The following is a 13,807-nucleotide window of genomic DNA, read 5'->3' as shown; positions in this document are numbered from 1 at the left end:
CTTTGTGATCCTGTCTGATATCTGTTTTGTGGGCATTAATCCTTTGGCGAAATGCAGTGTGGACACTCTCTTTTGGAAGAAGTTTTTTCGGAAGATCTCTTCTGAAAAAAGCTTCTTCTGAAAGAAGCCTGTAGTCTAGATATAGCCTTTTTCAAGATATAATGGAAAGGAATCAAAAGACATTTTTTTAAATCCTCAGAGCTGTAAATATACCCAGAAGGTCAACATCTAGCTTTCCTCTTTCTACTTCTCCCAACAGCATGAGGTGTAAACTGCCAGCTTTGCTGGTGTTGGCAGGAACCATAATAGAATGCAGTTCACTCTTCCCATAGCTGTGTTGGATCTGCAGGGTTAGGAGGAAAAAAACCTTGTTTTACATTGGTGAACTCAGCAGATATGGTGAAGTTTTGGCAGAACTGCTCATCTCACCATAGTGACACTTTAAGGATGTAGTTCTGCCCTTAATTCCCCACATGGGGCTAGAATTTAATAAGACCTTTGAGCACCAAGATAAGTGGACAGATTTTCCAAACAGCTCTGCACATAGGGGTACAGACTAATTTTTAAAATCAGTCAATAGTTGCCATAAGAGGAACTTACAGGTATGGAACTCTTTGGAAAATGTAGCCTAAGTAGCTACCTGTACACCTGAAATTCCGATCCATAGATAGTGGCTACATTTGGCATGGTGTGGATTTTGGGACATACTAGTACATAGGGAGTCTAATTCAGTTTCCCCATCTGCAAAATGGAGATATCTATTTCAACAGCGGAGTTACAATAGTTTGTAAAATGTTTATGATCCTTATATGAAATAAATTATACAATTCAATTTATTATTAATAATTCCCAATTCTGAATTTTATCTAGGTAGAAAATTATCCAACACAAGGGATTAACTTGTGGGAGATATTTTTTCCAACAAACTTAATACAATTGTTTAATTATAATATTTAACTTAGAGGAAAAGCAAACACCCCCACAAAAATGTAGCGGGGTTTTTTTATAATGAATTCATATATGAGATGAAATTTCATCTAAAAAAACAAATCTTGGAAGGCAGTTATTTCATAACGTCATCCAAAAGGTCATTGACAATATTGAAGATTTCTTCCATGATTATCTTGTACACTTCTATTCTTGGTTAATGAAATATTAAATATGATGGATGGAAAGGGACAGGGGAAGTTCTGTGGATGGAGTGACTATTCATCTGGAATACAAGCTGGCTTTGTTGATGAAATAAAGATTAATGTTCTTCCATTGGAATAAACGGTTCTCCCATGAAAATAAAGAGGGCAGGAGGGAAGTGGGGGAGGGATCATTTCTTGGCAGGTCCAGGGAGAGATGCTTATTGTTGTGCAGGGGAGTTGTGTTTCACAATGTGTGTGTGTGTGTGTGTGTGTGTGTGTGTGGTGTGTGTGTGGGGGGGGGGGGGGGGCTTTGTATGCCCATGTAGTCCAGAACAAGCCTGTGTCAGTATGAGTGGATGAGTTTGTGCTTTGGATTGTATGCTGGAGAATGCAAGAATTCCTATGGAGGATGAATGCTTTCATATAACTACAGCTAATGGAGAGTTTTCTTTCCTTTTTTTTCAGAATGGAAAGTCCTTTGGTCTCTCTCTAATGCTACCTGAGTGTGGTTTGGTGGGCAAGCATGGTACCTTTTGCTTGCTCCCACAGATTCATTACATGGAAATCTAGGTACCTATATTGGTTAGAGGGGAGACTGACAGTCAAGAGTCCTCGGTTCTAGTCCCAAAAGCATTGTCTTGCTCTTTGACCTTGGACAAGTCAATTAGTTTCTCTCTGCCTCATTTTCCCCATAATACTTACCAACCTTTGTAAACATATCTAGGTCTTTGGGGGAATATCAGTATACAGGTACACTGCACTAACACAGACCATCTTCTAGAGCACTGGTTCTCAAACTGTGGGTCAGAACTCCGAAGTGGGTCATGATCCCATTTTAATGGGGGTCGTGAAGGCTGGCATTAGACTTCCTGGGTCTGAAGCTGAAGCCAAATCCCAATCACCACAGCCCAGCACCAAACCCTGAGGGCTTCAGTCCTGAATGGCAGAGTTCAAATTACTGCCCCCTCCCTCCCATAACCTGGGGCTCAGGCTTCAGCTTCAGCTCTGCCCTACAGAATGAATGTGGTAAAATGAAGTTGAAGAATCCGGGTTCTAGGGGAGGCATATGTGGGTTGTGATTCAGAATATATTTCAGTGTTGCACATAATAATCATGATATATTTTCATTTGTGTGGTGCTCCTTGCAGGCTGCTCTCTGAACATTTAACAATCTGTAACTAAAACCACACAGTCTTAAACATAAAGGGAGAGAGAGTGTATTTCATGCAAAGGTTAAACAAAAAAATCTGTTAAATATCACTTTGGGGATTAGAGGAGTTAGGATAAACCAAATATCCAGAACAAAGTCTGTGTGGTTGCTTCAGGGAAATCATGTGTATTTTTAAGCATCTGCACATCTGCATATTCAATATGTCCTGCTGGGAAAGAATGGGGAAAATAGGAAACTGGGAATTTTCAGGGTGGGAATTAGACTAAATCATGTGACCCACACTCAGTGGTACACAGTTTAGTTGCCAAATGACTTGCTAAAATGTCATTGCTTTCTAATCACCATTGAAACAGAGCTGGGGTTGGCCTTGAGGTTAAAACATTGGCTAGGGAACTAGATCTGTGCCCAGCCAGAGACTCAGTGTGCGACTTTTGGAAAATCACTTACATCCAAATTTTCCAAGACATTTAAGAGCCTTACTCACATTCATTTCAGTGGGAGTTAGATCCTCCAAACCTGTGAGGATCTGGGCATTAGACTCAAATGTTCAAAAATAGTGATTTCACGCTCCTGTGTCCAGCCTGAGACAGCCTGGGCCTGATTTTTCAAAGGTATTGAACACCAAAACTTTAAAGGAAATTAATCATAATGTGCTCAACATTTTTCCAAGTCAGGCCTTTAAACTCTTTGGCTGCATCTATACTGCTCTGTTTTGCACAATAAATATGCAAATGAGGTGAAGCATGGAATATCACAGTGCCTCATTTGCATAATTAATGAGCGGCCGCTTTTTGTGCAAGAGGCTTTTGTACACTGCCTCATTTGCATATTTCTTGCGCAAAACTGTGCAGTATAGACATACCCTGTGTGTCTTTCTTTCACCATAGGTTAGCAGGGATCATACTAAGCAGCACATTAGCCAGAGGTACTGACACTATGAGGCTTGAACTACTAAGGGCATGTGTACACTGGGGAGTAATTTTGAAATAACGCCCCTTATTTCGAAATAACAAGGCAAGTGTCCACACTACCAAGCCTGTTATTTTGAAATAATGGGCATGTTATTTTGAAATACTAACTTCTGCTTGTGAAGAGGAATAAGCTTATTCTGAAATAGTTATTTCGGGAGCTATTATTTCAAAATAACTTTTTTCAAAATAACCTGGTTGTGTAGATATAACCTGATGGTTGTAAAGCATTTTGAAATGCTCAAAAGAAAGGTGTCGGAAACATAAAAAGGATTGTTATTAGTCTCGTGTCCCCACTGTCATTCCACAAATATTCTCTCAAGTGTCAGTGTGTCTAAAAGGTTTGATTGTGTTTTCTGCTTCAATGTATTAAAGAATAATCTTAGTAATGGAAGAGAAGATTTGCTTTCATGAAGATCAGAATTAACATACACTGGGGTGTGCTGGCAATAAGTGTTGAACACCGCTGCTAACAACAAATCTAGGAAGAAATGGAAGAGCTTGTGTGTGAAGGAGTGCAAAGAAAACTGCTTTTTCACACAAATCAGCCATTTTGAAGGCAAAGAAACTGAACTGAAACAAATATTTCTAGCCTGCCCTGCCCTTCCATTTGCGCACACATTTTGGGAGTTGGGAGTGGTGGGAATGGAAGGAAGCTGTGCTCTCACTTTACATGAAAATGGCTTTTCCTATGAAAAACATAACCTAACATAAAATTAATATACTGTCAACAGACTATCTTGCATTTAGGAATAAAATGGTAAATGAGTTAATGTACTCTTGTGGAACACAAATTTAGTGTGATACTTATTTATCCATAGCTACCTCCCCCAATATATACCTATACCTTCAGACAACATGTCTAAGACTTCTGATGTTCAAAGGTAAGCTGAATGCTTGATAGTCTGCAGCTCAATTCCAAGCATCAACATTGCTTCAGGTACCACAGAATGAAAGCATCAGGGAATATAGCTTCTGAATGACACTTCTCTCTGTTGCAGGGCCTCTTGGGAAATGCAGTGATGAATTTCTGATAGCCTGGCAGATTTGACACCAGGAACCTCTTAACTAACTTGCTTTTATGAAGAATGCTAATATAAACCCCATGGTCAGTATAAGACAGTATTTTGTGTATTTTACTTGGCATTTGTATTTGCTCTTCCTTTACACTGAGCTTGAATTGTGATGGATTTTCACAGCAAGTTCCCAGAGTAGCACTGCCCTATTTTTCAGCTTTCCTCTGAGACATGGTTTGGAGCCAATATTTATTGGGCAGGAGACTTAACTTCATGAAATTCCAGTGAATTGCCAATTTTAGACTGTGATTTACTATTGGGAAATGCACCGATGGCTCTGTTCCAGAGAGGGAGTAGTTAATAGTTAAAATTAACAACTGCATGTAGTCCAGGGATAGGAAAACACCACACATTACAATCCCTAGAGTTAAATGTAATCCTTCCATGAGCCAGTCTTACTATTGCGAATGCAGGGACGTGTGAATTATACCTTCCTGTACCAGTTATGTCCCATGTGCACCAGGCAAGATTCACTTGGGCAAGAGCAGATATTGATAGTAGTGCATGCCCCGCCTTGAGGTTTCTACCAGAGGGGAGCAACTTTAAATTCTACTGATAGTTGGATGGCCCATACCCCCAATCCAGCAAGTGCTGCCCAATATTTGGGCTTCCTTGGCTGCAGGCAAGTCCTCTGGCAGATTGGAAGTGGGAGACACTTAGCCCTCTCCTCAGAGGGCTTGCCACTGCTAATGGGTAGAGACTTGGCTGGGCATTTGCTCTGGAATGGACTGCATCTACTGGAGTTATGTCAGAGATGGGTTTGGCCCTTTCCTGTAACATTCTGGACTAGGTGGCAGTGGCAGCCCATCCCAGAAAGGATAGATTACTACATGAACATTCTGTTTATTCTTCAAGGCATTGTTATTAATACTTATTACATTAGCCAGTTCCCCCTCTTTATCCCTTTTTGCTACCAAGAATGAACGAAAAATCCTGCCTAAACCCCATGGTGGCTTTCACTATAATGAATTGGAAGTGTTGCAATTCAGGATTTTGTAGTCCACTTTAGTACCTTCCCTCTAATGTTAACTTATTAAGCCTCATAAATCTCCTTTGACACATAGGGAAATTGATACAGGAAGTGAAGTGACTTTGTGGCCCAAGTCTCCTAAATCCCAGTCCCTTGATCTAAACCAAGGGTTCTTAAACTGTGGGTCTGAAAGTGGGCTGCAACCTCATTTTGCAGGTGACCTTGGGGTCACCAAGGCTGGTATTGGCCCTGGGCCCCAGCAACTCTGAAGCCCAAGCTCCGGGTCCAGGACACTTCCATGCTCCCCCTCCAACAGACCCCAATTGGCTTTGGGGTTGGGGAGCACGGGATATCTTTGCCCCACCCCTGCCTAGAGAGAACTGCCAGTTTTTCTGAACAGCTGGCGGTTCCCTCTAGGCACCTGCCCCCTTTCAGGGCTAAGATTACATGTCCCCTTGCCCAATGCAGGAGCCCTTAGATTTCAGCTTTGGTCTGGCCTCTGCCCAGGGTGGTAGAACTCAGGGGGGCTTTGTCTTCAGCCCCCCTCCTGGGGGTGTGTAGTATTTTTTGTTGTCAGAAGAGGGTCACAGTGTGATGAAGGTTAATAACTGTTGCTCTAAGCACTAGCCCAGGAGTGGGCAAGGAGCCTCAAGCTGGTGGATCTGGCCCGCCCCCAGGCCAATCAGGGCCTGGGGGCAGAGAGTGTGTAAGATCTCCTTCCATCCTGCAAGGGGCAGGGAGCGAGAGACTTCACATGCTTCTCCCGCCCCCAAGCCCTGATTGACCTGGGGGTTGGGGGAGCTCTTGAAGTCTCCTCCTGCCCTGAAAGGTGAGGTTCCTAGAGGGATCCCTCTAGGCGCACCCCACCTTTCAGGGCAGGAGGAGCTGTTCAGAACAGCTGGCAGTTCTCTCTAGGCAGGGGTGGGGCAAAGACTTCACATGCTTCCCCACCCCAAAGCTAATTGGGGTCTGTTGGAAGGAGAGCATGGAAGTATCCTGGACCTGCCCCTTCTGCCAGAGGCCTGGGGCTACTTCAAAAATTAGTGAAGTGTCCCCCCGTCTAAAATTATTGCCCACCCCTGCACTAGACCGTCCTGTCAAACTGTTGCAGAGATAGAAAAGTTAACATTAACTTATGACAGAAACTCAGCTAAACTACTCAATTTCTATGGGATTTGGGCTTCTTATTCCCTTAAAAACAAGACAGAGAGGCAGGTAGCCAGCCAGTCACTGGGTTCTCTATTCTTCTGGGGGAAAGCTGCTAACCCCTTTCAATTGGAATGCTGGCAAACACAGTAGTTGGGGTTCAGTGACTGAAGGAAAGAGGGATGTAGAAACTGAACATTAGAAGAGAAGCAAGAAAGATGGAAACATCCTCATCATAGGGAGATGGGTCAGAGGGAATGGAGCTTATGAGGGAGTTAGTTTAGGGGCTGGATTAGGGTCAGATGGAGGGGGTGGGGAATACATTTTTTTTAGGAGCTGGATTAGGGTTCAACAGGAGTACCAGGGAGCAAAATGAAGAATGGGATTAGAAGAATATTATTGTTTTAATAGCTCAGTTAATAGGTGCCCTTTTCCCCTTGGAATCACAGAAGCCACTACCTACTAGCAAGAGAGCTAGTAACAACCAGGACATCTTTGTGGCTAAATTCAGGCTGGATTTTTCCATTCCCCAAGCTTTATCACATGGAGTGGAAGGGGAGAAGAGCACAGGGCTATGTAGTCAAACATGTTTCCACCCCTCAGTAAGGGGTTAAAGAGTTTCTCTGGGCACAATCACCTCAACCTGGTATACCTGTTAGGCCTGTCAGATCTGGAGAGGGATGTCTTCTTAGACCTGGGGCAAGATGGCACTCATAGGAAATCAGAGCCAGGGCTTCCTAGCCCCACAGAATAGGGGCTGGTTACTTATTCCGGAGCTGCCAAAAAGTGTCTGCCACTTGGATCCTCTACTGATATTAAGAGACCTTTTTCCCTTTATTTTCCTTTTTGTTTGGAAGCCAGGGTGCCCAACCTGGGTCCTTTTGAATATAAGGTAGTGAGGGGACCAGACCCCCTTCACAGATGCAACTGATCTCTTCCCTTGTATGGAACTGCTGGGGGAGTACAGACTGCTTTGTGTGTTGCAGCATTATTTGGGTGTATATATAATATATATGTACTGACTGCTTAAAGTCTAGTAAAAGGTTTCTTCCCTCTCCCCCAAGATTTTGGTCAGAGAATCACACTCTGTACCTTAAACTAGCTCTACAGGCACTCCTGAGACCAAAGAAAGGTGTCAGTGATAACAGTCACTCACCGTCATCCCCAGGGATGCCCTAAGGGTACAGCATAGGCCAATATCTTTATTCACTATCATTTCTAAATGCTTCATTTGAACCATGTGTTAAGGAGAGAGAGAATAGCGTAATATGAATTAAAAGGCAAGGGAAACAAATAGGGACAGTTTATGGGCATGTGTTCACTATGGGCTGGATCAGCAGGCAGCGTTTGATACAGCAGAAATCAATTTATCATGTCTAGTATAGATGTGATAAATCGACCACTGAGAGCTCTCTCATTGACTCCAGTACTCCACCAAAACGAGAAGAGCAAGGGGAATCGATGGGAGGGCGTCAGCTATTGACTTACCGCTGTGAAGATAGAGCAGACCTAGTATGTCGACTTCAGCTACATTAGTCAGGCAGCTCAAGTTGTGTAACTGATGTCAATGACCCACGATAGTACAGACAAAGCCTGAGGGTACGGCTAGACTACAAGTTTTTGTCGGAAAAAGGTACTCAAAATGCGCTCCGCATTTTGTATACCTTTTTCTGATTCTTTTGTCGGAAGAGGCTTTTCTGACATTTGGCCCTTCTAGACTGGGTCAAATGTAGGGAAAAAAAACCCTCTTTCAAAAGCTCCCTTCTTCCTCATAGAACGAGGAATACAGGGCTTCTGAAGGAGCGTGTTTGCTCTTCTGCAAAAAAAAAAGCAGAAGAGCAAACGCGTTCCCTGGATGCAGTGGAGTTATCCCGAAAAAACTCTGCCATCTAGCCATACCCTAAAACAAGAACTGCAGAAAAGTCCATGGCTATCATGACCACATATGCAGTAAAAGATATGGAATACATGACTATGCTGTTTTAGCTGCATGAATTACAAGTACTGAAACCACAACCCAGTTACGCAGATCACCCTGAACAACTGCCAATAAAAACCATCCATTCTGCACTCAAAACCACTGTAATTTGGAAAGGGGAAGGGGGAGAATGAAATATTTATCCGGGAAGTACTTTCAAAAAGAGAGAGTGACTGTTTGGAGGGTTTGGAATGTGAAAAAAGTTCCAGGGGACAAATCAGCAGTCAGAGTGCCTATGAGGTTTTTGATAAATGCAGTTTATCAGGAGATAGCAGTAGTCACTTAAACCAGGAGTTGACAATCTATGGCTTGTGAGCCAAATATGGCTCCGTAGGGCACCAAATATGGCTCTTTTGGCCATATTTGGCAACCCTGTGTGCCAGAGCTGGAGCTAGGCTATGATGTAGCTGTCCCTACTTTGTGTGCCAGAGATGGAGCTGGGCTGCAGTATAGCAGCTCCTGGGACCAGGGCCGCAGTGCAGCCTCAGGAGCAGCTGCACCATGGCCCCAGCTCCAGCCCTGGTGGCTGCCATGTGGCCCGGCAGAGCCAGGTAGCTGGCTGCTGCCTCATGTGCCAGGGCTGCAGCTCCCGGCCAGGGTGGGCCACAGGGTGGCTTCCTGGCTGTTTCCGGAGATGGCTGTGTGGCAGGCAGCTTGCTCCGTGTGCTGGAGCTGGGGCTAGGGCTGCAGTGCAGTTGCTCCCACGATAGCCAGGACAACAAGGCCCCAATTGGGGCCCAGCTGCCATCTGGACACAGCATCCTGTTACTGGCCCCAATCCAGGGGCAGGCTCCATGGTCCGGTCCCCATTTGGCTGCAGGAAGGGCTGGTGATGGCCCTCCCTCCTGCTGTGGCATTGGTAGGAAAGGAGGCCACAATCTATCTGAGATGATCCTGGCTCGGCCCCTCATCCAGTGACTGCTGCCTCAGTGCAGCAGTCCAGCCCGTGCCAGGCAAGATAATTTGGCCCTAGGGCCTCTCCACATATTCTACTCCCTCCCCTCCCAGTGCCCTGGCCTGTCTCTTGCACCTCCCCCACATCCCAAACCAGTGTCCTGAGCCCCTCATTCATCCAACCCTGAATCTTGCACCCCCCACTTCCCAGTCCCCTGCCACAAGATTATCAGAAGATAGCCCGAATGCGTGAATGAAATTGAATTTAACCACTTATAATGTAAACTTCAAAGAAATGTGCAAAAAGATGCAGCAGAAGTCCCATGAAATAAAGTCTGACTACAATGTTTCATTTGTGCTATTATAGTCATCATGTCAATTATCAGTAATATTGCATTGTATATTTTCAGTCATTCAAATGGGCAGGGCTCACCAGCCATGCTGTCTGGCGTTCTGCGCATGCGCAGATCACCCGAACCCGGCTCTTCCGGGATGTAATCTACTCTCCACAGGCGAGTAGATTACATAGATTGTCGAGCCCTGCAAATGGGCATTCTTATATGGCTCTTTGTTGACCACTTGTTTCGAATTTTAATGTACTTTGGCTTCTTGGTTTGAACAGGTTGTGGACCCCTGCATTAAACAGGAAACTGAGATAAACTGCATTCTATGAATTTTGACCATTTCTCTTGCATGCTGACAATTTAAAACTCTGAGTCATCATTCAGATAAAATAAAAACCTACTATAAAATTGTCTCCCCCTCCGGTGGATTACGGATTACATTTTACTTCCAGTCCACGGACCAGAATTAGTTAATTTTAGACCAGTGAGAGATTTGAAAGTTTTGATACCTTGTGAACAACATGGATTTATAGATTCTTGCTGCATGCCATGGGACAAAGAGATTTCATAGCTCTCCAAGAATATGCATCATCTGTTTATAGCCTTTGCTAGTCACAGATAATCTATATTAAAATCATGACACCCCAATACCAGATAGAAACACTGTTTCTGAGGCCTTCAATGGTCATTTTAACCACTCTAATCTGTAAAGGGGAGAGACTGAAAAATGGTAATTAAAATATACAAAGACATTTATCAGATAATTTTTCTGTAACAAATGTGACACACAGAATACACTATAATCTCTCTCTATATATAAAAGATTTTTTCCCTGCCAGATGACAGAATGATGTCATCTGGAGGTTGGGTGCAGTTGGTACTGGGAGAGGCAAGCCACGAGCCCCACCCCCTCTACTGAAGCCCCATCCCTACATGGAGTGGAGGAGGCGGGGCGCCCCCACAAGAAGGGGGAAGGATGGGAGGGCTGAGCGCACACTCCAGCCTCCCTGGCTTCAGAGCACAGGGGAAGGATGAGGCTGCGTGGCTGCAGCCTCCCCGGCTCCCGGAGCACCAGCACAGGAGGTAGCCGCGTGGCTCCAGCTTCCTTAGCCTCTGAAGTTCCAGGGGCATTCTGGGGATGGAGTGTGGGCGGGGCCATGCCTGGTGGTTTGGGAAAGCAAAGCCTTCCCCTGCCTAGGCTACCGGATGCCCATGACTCCCTGGCTCTCTCAGTGAAGTGAAAGTGGCAAGAGATGGGAGGCTGGCGCACGTTGCAGCCAGAGAGAGGGGGGTTGGTGCACATAGCAAGCAAGGGATGCAGCCCCCTAGTATAAAGGTATAAAAGTTACACAAGCATTTGTTAAGGATGACAGCACTTATAGCTTTGCCAGTTGAGAGTAATGTAACTATCGCAACATTTTGCTAATGTCACTTTTATATCACAACATCCCATGTTCCATTTCTTTCATCTTTTGCCCATTGTACCTAGAATTTAATCCTACAGACATCTCATGCAAGTTGTTTCTCTGACTTGTTTTATTAAAGTCTCATAAATAAGGGTTGCATGATTAGGCCCATATAATGTGCACTTGGAATGTTTAATATGTCCGGACTTCCATTACAATCCATTTTCACCTGCTCCTAGCTTTAAAATCTCTTTTCAGCTGAGGTTTTCCATGAATTTTCTAAACAGAAAAGTGGATTTGATTTTATTTATTTAGAGTAAAATATATTCACTTAGGATATTTTATTATTAGGGATATGGTAAAGAATCATAGAGCTGAAAGAGACCTCAGCGTGTCATCAAGTCTAGCCCCCATAAGAATTGTCTTTCCTGTGTACAAAAGATAAAACTTAAGGACCCAAATCCTGCTGATGGATACACACAGGCAATCGTCATAAGGAGCCTAATTGATTTCATTGGAACTTCACATTAGGGCTCCGCCAGGTTGATGATATTGCAGAATGAAAGCCTAAAATTTTTCCCCATATATTAGCCATAAAAATTGAATTTTACATATTTAGTCCCCAAACACACAGTAAGATCTACTATGACAGACCCCATATAGCCATGCAGAAACTCACTCAAATTAATACAGGAATCCATGAAAGAGGATAAGAATGCAGGATCAGGACCCATATATTTCCTGGTCGCTATTCATCATTGAGAACTAGTTTCCTGACAAACATGCAGAAAGAAGCAAACATGAATTATTTTTAAAAGGGGCTTAGCAGCAGATGTGCAATACAAAATGTCCCTTGATGTCAGAGGTAACATGCTTTCAATGAATTGCAAAGTACCATATAAATACATAATATCAACAGGAGTATAGGTATTTTGCAGCTATTTCATTGTGGAGATTCAGTTATTTAAGATTTTGACCTGGCAAGCATGGAACTGCACAAATCAAGAGAACGATGAGCCTTTCCATCTCTCCTCCTTTCCTATCAACAAAAAGTCTCAAGGGAAACAGATAAAACTATAACATTCAATTTATGTCTCTTAACATTTAAGTCAGGAAATGTATCAGTGATGTTTCTCTCAGTAATCTTAACTCATAACTGCAACTTGTCTATGCTAGGTGAAAAAACTATTGGTGAAATCTAATGAAAACAGTCTAAAAACATTCTACACTGGAGATACTGACAAAATAATTAAAACTAGTGCCATTAGTTCTGCCACGCTTGTGGAAGTTGCAGCATAATCTAGGCTCCAGAAACCAGATCAGTTTTATTAGAGTTTTAGTTAAATGTACTAACATGTATGTTACCAAAACAGTATCAAAAATGAGTCCTAAGGGTTTCCCAGTTCATCTGGGAATTTTGTTGTACTTTTCCAATTAAAAAAAAAGCAATATTGTTTTCTGAAATTATTTTAAAAAGTTGAATCTGGCCTATACTAGTACTGAAACTGTTTTTAACATGAGTGCAGGTGCACCCATGTTAACACCTACAATGTTTACTAATGCACAAAAGCCTGCTGAGACCCAGGCAAATACAAGTCTAGAGCACTCTTTCTTGAAATGCCTTTTATATGATCTCTGCCTAGTCTACATTAGCACTTACATCACTTTCAATATTTGTTCACAAGCCCCATTGCTCAAAACAATTTCTGCCCTGGTTTCACTTCCTAAGGTGGAGCCATTGGACTTGCCCTGTGTTTCTCAACTTTTTTTTTTATAACATATCCCTTTTTTTCAAAAAATATTATAAGTATCTCCAGTACCTACAGTTTTCAGACACACAAAATTTTTTTTTCTACCATTGCAACACATTTGTTTAAACAACTTAATTGTAGTTGGGTGATGACATTTTTGGGTATAAAAAATACAAAAATAATAAAGCGCTGTAAAACAAACAAAAATTCAGTTTTCTCCACATTTTAGTTGTGTTGATGTACCCCCTCCCCACCCCGAACTTCTTTTGAGTACCCCTGGGGGTACTGCTACCACTGGTTGAGAAACACTGAACTAGCCAGCCTTGCTGTTTAATGTCACCTTGATATGCAATTCACCAAATCTCTCCGTTCATTTATCCCCACCGAGCTTCATGGGAAATCAGGCCTAGACAAGGGCGAAAAGGGTTTTTTGGAGGCCACCTTAGCTAGCACCTCCCCTAACAACTCTAGCTCCAGGCAGGGCGTCCGGTTCTTCCCCACGTGCTTGCTGGTGGAGTTGAAACCCAGTCCCACCGCCCAGGCCTGTTCAATCACAAGCTGCCCAGGCCTTTCACTCGCCCGGATGCAGACAAAGCCAAGGCGGGCTGGGCCCTTACGGCTGAGCTGAAGTTCCCCAGACATGTGGCCGGCTGGGAGCTGTGACCTGACCCGGCCGGCAGGCGGGAGCGATGCGTGGCAGAGCCGGGCGGGGGGACACGCGGGCGGGGCGCTGGGGGACACTTGCGGAGCGCAGGGCTGGTTGGGAGCCCGGGCCTGGGCCTTGCAGGGGCGGCCAGAAGCCCGGGCCCGCGAGCCCGGCCGCGGGGAAGGTTCCGCGGGCTCGGCTGAGGCGCCAGGGCTCGGCTGGCGGTGGGGGAAGGGAGCTCGCGGCCGGGTTGCGGCGCGTCAGGGGTTAATCCGCAAGCGCAGCGCCTGGGCCGCGCTGTTTCCAGGGTGACGGCTCGGAGTG

The 13,807-nt window shown here is 44.3% G+C and overlaps 1 protein-coding gene across 4 annotated transcripts in view; it reads right to left on the bottom strand.

Moving 5' to 3' along the window:
• The window catches only part of WNT5B (Wnt family member 5B), a 107,739-nt gene that overhangs the window by 35,698 nt on the left and 58,234 nt on the right, over positions 1 to 13,807 (bottom strand). Inside the window, exons 1-2 of one of the 4 annotated variants that reach the window (XM_075941188.1) lie at positions 13,178 to 13,565; positions 11,766 to 11,859 (exon numbers count right to left, since the gene is read on the bottom strand). The exons of 2 other annotated variants lie outside the window; for them this stretch is intronic. The gene's annotated coding sequence lies outside the window, so the exon portion shown is untranslated. Of the gene's footprint in view, positions 1 to 11,765; positions 11,860 to 13,177; positions 13,566 to 13,807 lie in introns of those variants that run through there. One more of the 4 variants, XM_075941194.1, reaches the window with a different exon arrangement.

This window comes from Pelodiscus sinensis, chromosome 1, assembly GCF_049634645.1.
Source record: "Pelodiscus sinensis isolate JC-2024 chromosome 1, ASM4963464v1, whole genome shotgun sequence".
Lineage (NCBI taxonomy): Eukaryota > Metazoa > Chordata > Testudines > Trionychidae > Pelodiscus > Pelodiscus sinensis.
This window is presented reverse-complemented; position numbering and strand designations above follow the sequence as displayed.